Consider the following 11,874-nt stretch of genomic DNA (forward strand, 5'->3'; position numbering starts at 1 on the left):
CACATCTGCCATTGAATTGTACAGCTTTCAAATGATAATAGCCTCTGGTCATGAGCTTTTATTCCACTGGATAACACACTATTACGGATTTTTTTGATAAGATGGCAGGGGTCCATGATAAAGATCATTTTTCTTAAAGGGTTTTTGTAATGTGAAGCCACCATTTTTGTCAAAAGGGGGTCATTTTCAGGAAAATGCATTTTCAGGAAAGCACGGTTATTGCTAGAACCGTCCATACATAAGTAAATGGGTTTAAAACCCCATTCATATAATGCGTCAATGCATTTCCAGGTTGTGATAAATATGTCAGCAGGTGCAGCTTGTGCATTAGGATAATTAGCAAATGGCCAACGGAAGCCAGTTATTCCATGGAAAATGTACTGCATAACATGATTTGCTAATTTACTTTCACATTTACCTTCATTGGAACAGTGCATTAACATAACCTCAGGTTCACAATCTACCAATCCAAACAATGAGGTACCATTCCCATGGTTAACTATTTGCAGGTCCTCTTGTATGGACATTTCATCCAATAAAACACCACCATAATAGCCTTCTGTTTCAACCCTAAGCCTAACAGCCTCATTTTTCATCCACTCCATCATGGTAGGAATTATACCAGGTTTTTGTTTTACAGCATTTTTATATAAATATAGAAGACTTTCAGATGGCAAGTTAAGCCAACCATTTCTTGTAATGTCTTTGTATGCTGAAGGATTTCTGTTGTATATGGTCAGTGCCATGCATATAATTTCCTTTGGCCATCGAACACCTTTAGAATGTGTAAGTGATGAAGATTCAATTTGACTTGTAATAAGTAAAATTTGATTTTCACTTAAATTTGGTGCAATTTTCCTCAATTGATCAGTTACATCTGTTTTTTGCTGGGTTGCTGGATTAACATTTTCCTTGTCAGAGTTTTTTATCTTTGATTGATCATATTTTTTATGACGCTTGTGCTCAGAACATTTAATACAAGTATGAGAATGAGAATTTATTTGGACAGTTCTCAAACACTCTACATGTCTTATTACAGTCTTAGACTTGGTGTCTGTTAAGCAGATTTCTTTAACACACAGTTTGCTTGAAGAAAATATATCAGAATCATTTGTTTCAAGAGTAGCACCATAACATAAACCAACTGTTCTTAAACTTTTAAATAGACCCTTTAACGATTTTAGAGTGAATGTGATACTTTTGCCAATGAAAAAGTCAGAAAGATTTATGGCTTTCCCAGCCACAAAAAGCCCAATTAGTCTATCACTTCCTATTTTCAACTTCATAAGAACTGAATTTCCATTGAATGTTTCAATAGAAAGATATCCTAACGTAAGGGTAGTGGTTGTATTTTCTAAAACATTCCATTGCTGGGGAACATATTTGTTAATATCTGCAAATCTGATATTTTCACCAGGCTCAGGTTGTAAATTAAATTTTACCCCTTTGACACTTGATATAAATACACCATTTTCTTTCATCTTGGACTTTGTTATACATGGAAAAATGGCTTTAAGCATTTTGAATATGCAGTTCTGATTGCAAATTTCCTTTACATTTGGGATATCACTGGACGCTTTGCTGTATATGCTCTCTATGGATATGTTGGGACTTCTCAGTAGTTTATTTTCATCAATATCCAGATTTTCAGATAGCCTACAAAATGTTTGTTATTTGTAAAAGACAAGGCTAAAATATGTCTTGGTTAAATATAACCTTGGAATAGGTGTTAAATATTACATGCATATTCAGGAAAAAATGAAATGAATGGTTTTCCATGAAATTTTATTAAAGGGAACATGTCAGGCTCTGATAACTAGTTGACTGTTTTAAAACCAGGTTCAAATATTTCATGCAAATTCAAGACAAGAGATTGGTTATAACACAAAGGTTATAATTCAGTTAATATAATGAGGCTATAATGGAATTTGTAGCAGTGGAAATTGCATCAGATATCATATGCCCCACAAAGCAAAACATCATGCAACCAAATGTCAAGGATGGAATTATAGATCATTGTATCAGTGGGACCACATCCATAGTTATATGTACACTTGATTTGAAGGCAGTTGCTAGAGAGTGGCATCAATTGCTATTATACCATATCCCCTTATTTTGTGGGATTAGAATGTATATAGATTAGAATGTAACCATACTCATTTGATTTTCCAGCTCCAAGGGGTTGTGCAAGTTTAGGATTTTAAAAATGTCAATTACCATTCAAATAAGAATTGACATATGTTTTTGTTTTGTTTTCCCTACTCAAAATGATATTAAAGTGTTATTAAAAATATACATACCATGAACAAATAGCATTATTAGCTAAATACATCGTTTCATTCAGTTCCATACTTCAAAATTTCCCGCTTTTAAAACCCTTTGGAGTTATCTCAATATCTTATGTAAAATCCAGAGAGTGTCTGAATGATGTCAATAAAATGGGAAAATCTTAGTTCTAAAATTAGAAATTCCTGACACATCTGACAGACCTCAAAAAACACTTATTTGGGTTTGTTTCACATAATCTGTAAAAAATTTACAATAAAGATAATAATTGATAGTCAGAGCGAAGCTGACAGTTTTTATTTTAATATTTTTTATAATAATTCAATCACTGCGGGCCGGGTGTTGCCAAAAAATCAGACGAATGCAAAGAAACATCCCGTTGACCGACTTGTGAGGCCTGCTACTAATGATCCCGACAACAATGATAGCCGTTTCATACACCATTGTGTAGATAAATCAATTTAGATTTACGGCATATTAAGTTTAAGTAGGTTTGACAACCGAGAAATAAAAAAATAACGTGAATTCGGGACTGGGTGTAATTTTTCAAAAAATTTAGTTAAGTACCTTGTGTTATATTAAGGTATATAGGTAATTTTTTTTTCTGAGACAAGTGCCTGTGTAGTCTTGTCGTTAATAATGGATTTAGTTCTAGTCCGTTCAAAATTGAGAGAGGTGTTCGACAAGGGTGTCCTTTGTCTCCTTTTTTATTTATTTTGGCCGTTGAACTGCTGGCAATAAATATTCGTAAGAACAACCATATATCAGGTATAAAAATTGGGGATACTGAAATAAAAATTTCACAGTTGGCTGATGATACCACTTGTTTTTTGAAAGATGTATTTTCTGCGCAAATTTTATTAGATTCCTTTAATGATTTTGAGAAGTGTTCAGGGTTAAAAGTCAATTTTTCGAAAACCGAAGCAACATGGATTGGAAGAAATAAATTTAACAAAGAAGGTTCCCTTCCTATTAAATGGACAGATGGTTTTAAAACCTTAGGTTTAAAATTTAACGCTTTTGATGAAATGGTTTGTTCTAACTTAGATACATGCATAGAAAAAATGGAATCAATTATTAAAATGTGGAGGATCAGAAACCTTTCCTTGATCGGTAAAATCGTAATTCTTAAATCACTTGCAATATCGAAGCTTATTTATGTCATTTCATCTACACATGTACCAAGATCTTATGTAATTAAAATACAAAGGGACATTAATAACTTTTTATGGAATGATAGTACTCCGAAAGTTAAATCGGAAGTTATTCAAAAGTCTCCTAGCGAGGGGGGACTAAAAGCACCAAATTTTGAAGTACAGCTGTTATCCTTTCGTATCATGTGGGTAAAACGATTTTTGTCAGAACATGACTCTAAATGGAAACATGTTTCCAAAGCATTCTTCTCCCTTTTTGATTTAGAGGATTTATTTATGAGCAGATGTGAATTCGAGTTTTTAAATTTAAAAGCACCTCTTTTTTATATAGAAGTGCTATCTGCTTGGAAACGTTTCAAGGGTATTTTCATCCCGTTAAATGCATTTCATGTTAGAAAAGAATTTATTTGGTTCAATCCGTTTATCAAGGTTAACAGAACGAGTATTTTTTACAGATCTTGGTACACGAAAGGCATAAGGTTCATTAATGATATTGTAGATGATAAAGGCGAATTTTTGTCTCATGACGCTATTAACAAAAAATATAATTTGAATGTTACTTTTGTAGACATTCTTTCTATTAAACTTGCTATACCACGTGACTGGAAAGATTTGTTATTACAACAACACATGTCACCTAAGAGCAACTCTTTTGGATTCGTTTTTGAGCATGAGAATAAAAAAATGCCTATTAGCAAATTATATACTAAAGATGTATATTCACTTTTTATCGATCGGGTAAGTGTTTCTCCCATTTCACAACAAAGGTGGGAAGAAAGTTTTAATATAGAAATTAGTGACGAAAAGTGGAACAATATTTATTCACTAGCTTTTAAATGTACTATTGAAAGCAAACTACAAGCTTTTCAATATAAAGTGTTACACAGAATAGTCTCACATAATTATCTCCTTGAAAAATATAAACTTTCTTTAACTAATGAGTGTGCCAGTTGTAAAGAAATAGAAACTATAGAGCATAAATTTTTTGAATGTATAGAAATAAAACGATTTTGGAGAGAATTTTCTAATTGGTGGCATTTAGTTTTTGGAGTAAAAATATTTTTAAATAAAGACAGTGTCATTTTTGGTATATTGAATTCTGATAACTTAGTGTTAAACTATTGTATTTTACAGGCAAAATATTACATTCATTATGTAAAGTACACACAATTAGACAGATTGTTTATATCTGTGCAAGCTTTTCTCAAATTTTTGAAAAGACGTCTGGAGATATTAGAATATTTATATCTTTCAAAAGACAAGCACGAGTCATTGTCGACAGATGGGGGGAATTTATGGAAGTTATTAATTAATTAAATTTTATTCTCGATATGATCATGTATATTTAATGTATTCCAAAGTATCTTTTACTTGTATCATATACCGATTATTCAAATCATTTACTTGTATTTGTTTTTACTATGTCTTATTCGTAAAATATCAATAGTATGACTATGCCATATGTCAATCACTTATATATTGCAAAAATGTATGTATGTATGTATGCACTGTAGCTTGAACACCAAAAAGATCAATAAAAAATAAAAAAAAAAAATAAAAAAATTTTGAAATCCAATTAATATCAATGCAAATGCAAGGTAAAAGTCCATGTCAGCCTTTTCCCGACATTTTTTAAAACTGAAATATCCCAAAAAGGGGCTCCATGACCTATCAATATTTTTAGCTTATTTTTACCTTAGCTGATGCTCTTTCGACTTATAGCATCAATTTTAGTTTCTGGATTTTTTTAAATTTCAACTAAGTACATCCTTAAATGCATTTAAAGGGAGCTGAATATAAAATTTCTGTAAATTATGAGTGATGCTATACATTTAGAGCTTATATACGCATGGCCATGTCAAATTTAAAGTTTTCTTTTTAAGTATACATGTAAGTCATTTTTTTTTTATATATTTATATAAATTTAGGAACATAATTCCAAAGAATTTTATATGAAAATAGTAAATAGAAAATATATAGCAATGTTGGCAAACCCCTTCCAAAAAATATTAAAAAATACTTCTCCTATATCATGTATATCCAGAAGCTATACGGTACATGTACAATTGTCTCACTTATACGTTACTTTGTTACATATCTAACTTGCAAATTAATTGATCTATTAACTTAAATTAAAAAAATAAATCCATAAAAAATGGCTAAGAAGTGATACACAAACATAAAAAGTGTGGACAAAGACCAGTATGGATAGTATCCAGCATTCTGAGAGTATTACATGGCAATACAAAGTCCCCTTCCAGTTAAAATTCATTATTCTCAAACAGAAAATTTGAATTTGATGTGTAAATTGTAATGCTAAAAGTAGATACCAAATATCAAATCAATATAACGGTAGTTAGACAAGCATGACTAAAACATGTGCAGAACATTGTGTGATTTTTCTAGGTCTAAGGATCATATGAATTTGCAAAATATCATCAAATCAAAACTAAATTTAAACTTGATCTGTAACTTGTAATGGTAAAACTATAAACCAAATTTCAAATCTAAATCTGTAAGTTAATGACAAAAAAATAGTGGAAAATTTATTTCTTGCATTATTTTTCTAAGTTCGAGGACCATTACTTTGCAAACACAATTCGCACTTGATCTGTAACATGTCATGGTTTTACTAATAATTTTTATGTCAAATTTTAAGTCAATTTCTATAAAAAAAAAATAATGTGGAAACCAATTATCTGCGGAGTTAATTTTCTAAGTCCAAGGGCCATAACTCTGCAAAAAATCCTCAAACCGTAACAAAATTAAAACTTGATCTGTAACTTGTCATGGTTATATTATATACTAAATATCAAATCAATATCTTCAAGCATGGCCAACAGTGTCATATCTCTTGCACGTAAAAGACATCATTGTAGATTTCGAAAACGAGTAGGCTAATGCCGCTACAAGGCAGCCGACTCGCATTCGCAAAGTGGAAAGGGATTTATATAAGTTGCAAAACGTGTTGCCGAATCTACTATAAATAAATATGTTTAAAACTAAAAAATGCGGAAAGCTAATTTTCCGGACGGACATTCTTATAGACGGACAAAGTGCAAACCTAAAGTCTCCTTCAACTTCATTGGTAATGGACTCATAAACGTTTAGTATATAATACTGAGGTTTCCTAAAATATAAACCTCATAATAGTGTAATAAATGTGCCTAGTTAATTCCCTTTACTTTTGGATAGATTTATTTGTTGATTAAATGTTTATTTTAAGTTTAATTTGATTTCAACTCCATAGTGAGATAAAAGTAAGCATTGTTAATTTAACTGTTTTAATATTTAACTTTTGATGTGTCTGTAATGTTTTATGAATATTAGTTTATTCAATTTGTCTTCAGTACCTTTAATGTAAAAGTTATCCGGTTTAATGACAATATAAGGATTTTAATTGTTTATCAGTCGGAGTCGGCCTTGTACAGGCCTCCAAATACTCGCCGGACTGTATCAGTCCACTTGAGTTTAGAGTTAGTCACCACTTCGGTGCAGTTCGCTAGAGTTAGTAACCTCTTCTTGGTGCAATTTTACTACTTAAAACACAACGCGAAGCCAATTTACTTTACTAAAGACTAACTCTGGGAACACTTTATTTTTCATTTTACATTTGAAATTACTCTATTTTTGAACTTCATTTAAGAAAGTTTTTTGACTCTCGTTTGTCCGCAATTATTGTACATTTGTTGCTAAACATAGTTTCATTTGATTAATTGTATGTTTTTCAGCCATAATCTGAAATCAGGTCGAATAGGGACACAATACTGGCAACTACACGTCCCGGGAGGTGTCTTCACCGACCCCCTCCGTTACAATAACACTACCATAACTAGAGGCTCTAAAGAGCCTGTGTCGCTCACCTTGGTCTATGTAAATATTAAACAAAGGACGCAGATGGATTCATGACAAAATTGTGTTTTGGTGATGGTGATGTGTTTGTACATCTTAACTTACTGAACATTCTTGCTGTTTCCAATTATCTCTATCTATAGTTAACTTGGCCCAGTAGTTTCAGAGGAGAAGATTTTTGTAAAAGATTACTAAGATCTACGAAAAAATGTTTAAAAATTGACTATAAAGGACAATAACTCCTAAAGGGGTCAACTGACAATTTCGGTCATGTTGACTTATTTGTAGATCTTACTATGCCGACATTTATTGTTTTTTTACAGTTTATCTCTATCTATAATAATATTCAAGATAATAACCAAAAACAGCAAAATTTCCTTAAAATTACCAATTCAGGGGCAGCAACTCAACAACGGGTTGTCCGATTCATCTGAAAATTTCAGGGCAGATAGATCTTGGCTTGATAAACAAATTTACCCCATGTCAGATTTGCTCTAAATGCTTTGGTTTTTGTGTTATAAGCCAAAAACTGCATTTTACCCCTATGTTCTATTTTTAGCCGTGGTGGCCATCTTGGTTGGTTGACCGGGTCATCGGACACATTTTAAAACTAGATACCCCAATGATGATTGTGGCCAAGTTTGGTTAAATTCGGCTCAGTAGTTTCATAGGAGAAGATTTTTGTAAAAGTTAACGACGACGGAAGACGGACGACACCGGACGCCGGACGCAAAGTGATGGGAAAAGCTCACTAGGCCTTTCGGGCCAGGTGAGCTAAAATACACCACCAAGAACGTTTCTATAAAGTTTTGAACCCTTGAATGGCCTTAAATCCTATATATCCTTAACAAGCCTATGAACTGTGCAACAAAACGTTAATAGTGAATATAGGGCACAGATTTGGGTTAAGGAGTTATGGAGCACAAGAATACCGAAAACGGCCAATTTTTATAATAAAAAAACACAAAGCACGCTTCTATCTAGTTTTGAACCCTTAAATGGTCTCATTAAACAATTTACATGACGTATAATTATAAGGTGACGTTCACATCAGGTAATGCAGTTTTAGCATCACGTACTGCAATATTCACATCATACGCTAAAGTATTCGCATCATGTACAAGGGTTCTTATTTTAACAGCACATAAGGAAAGTTTCGCATCATGTAATGAAACAACCACATCACGTAAAGACGTTTTCACATCATAAAATGAAGTTTTCACATCATGTAATGTAATGAAGTTTTCACATCATGTAATGTAATGAAGTTTTCACATCATGTAATAAAGTTTTCACATCATGTAATGAAGTTTTCACATCATGTAATGAAGAGTTCACATCATGTAATAAAGAATTCACATCATGTAATGAAGAATTCACATCATGTAATGAAGAATTCACATCATGTAATGAAGAGTTCACATCATGTCAAGAAGAGTTCAGATCATGTAAAGAAGAATTCACATCATGTAATGAAGAATTCACATCATATAAAGGAGAATTCACATCATGTAAGCAACATTTGCATCATGTCATAGTAGCTTCTTCTTATAAGGCAGTGATGGCGTTCCATACGGCCACATAACCCTTTAACATGTTTATCAACAATTTTGATAAGTTCACTCCGGTTTAAAAATTTCCATTACCAATAAAAACATAAATAAAAAAAAATATTAATTTGAAATAATCAATAAATCAATCAATCAATCCATCAATCCATCAATCCATCAATCAATCAATCAATCAATCAATCAATCAATCAATCAATCACATGTTTACGGATAATTACCGATACTTACACGCCCATAATGACATAATCTGAAATAAAACATGCTTATCATTTTTCTTTATGTATCATCAGATATTGAGAAGTATTTTCTTCTAAGGCTGAATAAAACGAAAACCGAAATGCTTGTGGTACCTTATTTTCTTTTCGATTTTAGGTTTTATCATGTTCAGTTAAAACAGACTTAGTCAATTGATGTTGATTCAATCTAAAATTTAAGATTTGGAGAAAACATATTTTCGTTTTGTTGTATTAGAGAGCAAAACAAATGTATATTTTGGTTTTTCTATGTTCGTAACTATTACTGCCATTCTGTATTTTTAGGAATAGATCAATTACATGAACGTATAACTGTTTTCCTTTTATTTCATTAACAATTGAAAGAAATATGTTTTGAAATATACAGAGAGCACCTGTTTATTGCAGACACTTTTAAAATTAAATATTGCCTCACCAGACACAATTGAGATATGTGTAGTCAAAGTTATCATGACATTATCAGGGTACTGGAAACAAGGTTCTTATTAGTTTTACAGAAGGTTCTACAGTGCTAATGGTAGATGTATTTTTTTGTTACTGAAATTAAAACGATCGTATCATACCTAGAGAGAGTTTTTGTGATTAGCCAGAGGAACTCACAAATGAAACATGTTTGCTGTTCGGTGTGAGCCAAGGGCCAAGGATCCGTGTTGACCTATAATGGTTAACTTTTACTAATTGTGACTTGGATGGAGAGTTTTCTCATACCACATCTTCTTTTATCTATTTAAATCAATTAGATCATTTCTTTTTTGCTTAATTAGAGAGCAAATAATATCTAACTTTATGTATAACAAAACCTTTTTGGCAAAACCTTTTGTTGACGAAACACGCGTCAGGCGTATATAATTTAGTTCTGGTATCTATTGTGAGTTTATTTACAACCACTGGGTCGATGCCACTGCTGGTGGAGATTTATTTCTCCGAGAGTATCACCAGCCCAGTTGTCAGCACTGTTTGTGCTGACTTGAATTATCAATCATATAGCTATACTCATAAATAAACTGTTTACAATATTTTTAATTTTTGAAAAAAACTAAGGGTTTTCTATCTCAGGCATAGATTACCTAAGCTAAATTTGGCAAACCTTTAGCAATTTTGCTCCTCAATTCTTTTCAAATTCGTACTTTATTTGGCCTTTTTAAATTTTTTGGATTTGAGCGTCAATGATGAGTCTTTTGTAGACGAAACGCGCGTGTAGCGTATATACAAAATTTAGTCCTGGTATCTATATATGAGTTTATTTACCATATGTATAACAAATTAAAGTGAACGTAAATGCGCACAATACTGGCGTATATCACATGTTATAGAAGGTTAAATACTAACGTAGATTCAACTTTAATAGGCCAAGAAAAGTATGTTTTTTATTAAAGATGTCCGGAGATTTGTAACCACATCCAATTGACGTCTATTTAATTTTTCAAGGTTCGTGTAGAAGAATTTAACGCAAAATTAAAATTACCTTGTGACAGTAATGGCGTTTGATGTTTTATTGGACAATCAGTTATATACACCAAAGAATTGATATTAAACCTTTATCTATATTCCGCTGGACGTTTTATTGAGAGTCATAATAAATTATTAATGAAATTGTCTGCTTTTTTTTTTATTAATGATTAATATAATTTAATTAAGTCTATTTTAGACAAATGTATATTTTTGTTTTTCTAGGTTCGTAACTATTACCGCCATTCTGTATTTTTAGGAATAGATCAATTACATGAACGTATAACTGTTTTCCTTTTATTTCATTAACAATTGATAAAAATATGTTTTGAAATATACAGAGAGCACCTGTTTATTGTAGACACTTTTAAAATTAAATATTGCCTCACCAGACACAATTAAGACATGTGTAGTCAAAGTTATCATGACATTATCAGGGTACTGGAAACAACGTTCTTATTAGTTTTACAGAAGGTTCTACAGTGCTAATGGTAGATGTATTTTTTTGTTACTGAAATTAAAACGATCGTATCATACCTAGAGAGAGTTTTTGTGATTAGCCAGAGGAACTCACAAATGAAACATGTTTGCTGTTCGGTGTGAGCCAAGGGCCAAGGATCCGTGTTGACCTATAATGGTTAACTTTTACTAATTGTGACTTGGATGGAGAGTTTTCTCATACCACATCTTCTTTTATCTATTTAAATCAATTAGATCATTTCTTTTTTGCTTAATTAGAGAGCAAATAATATCTAACTTTATGTATAACAAAACCTTTTTGGCAAAACCTTTTGTTGACGAAACACGCGTCAGGCGTATATAATTTAGTTCTGGTATCTATTGTGAGTTTATTTACAACCACTGGGTCGATGCCACTGCTGGTGGAGATTTATTTCTCCGAGAGTATCACCAGCCCAGTTGTCAGCACTGTTTGTGCTGACTTGAATTATCATTCATATAGTTATACTTATAAATAAACTGTTTACAATATTTTTAATTTTTGAAAAAAACTAAGGGTTTTCTATCTCAGGCATAGATTACCTTAGCTAAATTTGGCAAACCTTTAGCAATTTTGCTCCTCAATTCTTTTCAAATTCGTACTTTATTTGGCCTTTTTAACTTTTTTGGATTCGAGCGTCAATGATGAGTCTTTTGTAGACGAAACGCGCATGTAGCGTATATTCAAAATTTAGTCCTGGTATCTATATATGAGTTTATTTACCATATGTATAACAAATTAAAGTGAACGTAAATGCGCACAATACTGGCGTATATCACATGTAATAGAAGGTTAAATACTAACGTAGA

The 11,874-nt window shown here is 31.8% G+C and overlaps 1 protein-coding gene across 1 annotated transcript in view; it reads right to left on the reverse strand.

The window, feature by feature from the left end:
• Positions 1–11,874, reverse strand: part of LOC134680883 (uncharacterized) — a 56,366-nt gene that overhangs the window by 23,362 nt on the left and 21,130 nt on the right. The window lies entirely within an intron of this gene.

The sequence above is a fragment of the Mytilus trossulus genome, chromosome 8 (genome assembly GCF_036588685.1).
Source record: "Mytilus trossulus isolate FHL-02 chromosome 8, PNRI_Mtr1.1.1.hap1, whole genome shotgun sequence".
NCBI classification, from domain to species: domain Eukaryota; kingdom Metazoa; phylum Mollusca; class Bivalvia; order Mytilida; family Mytilidae; genus Mytilus; species Mytilus trossulus.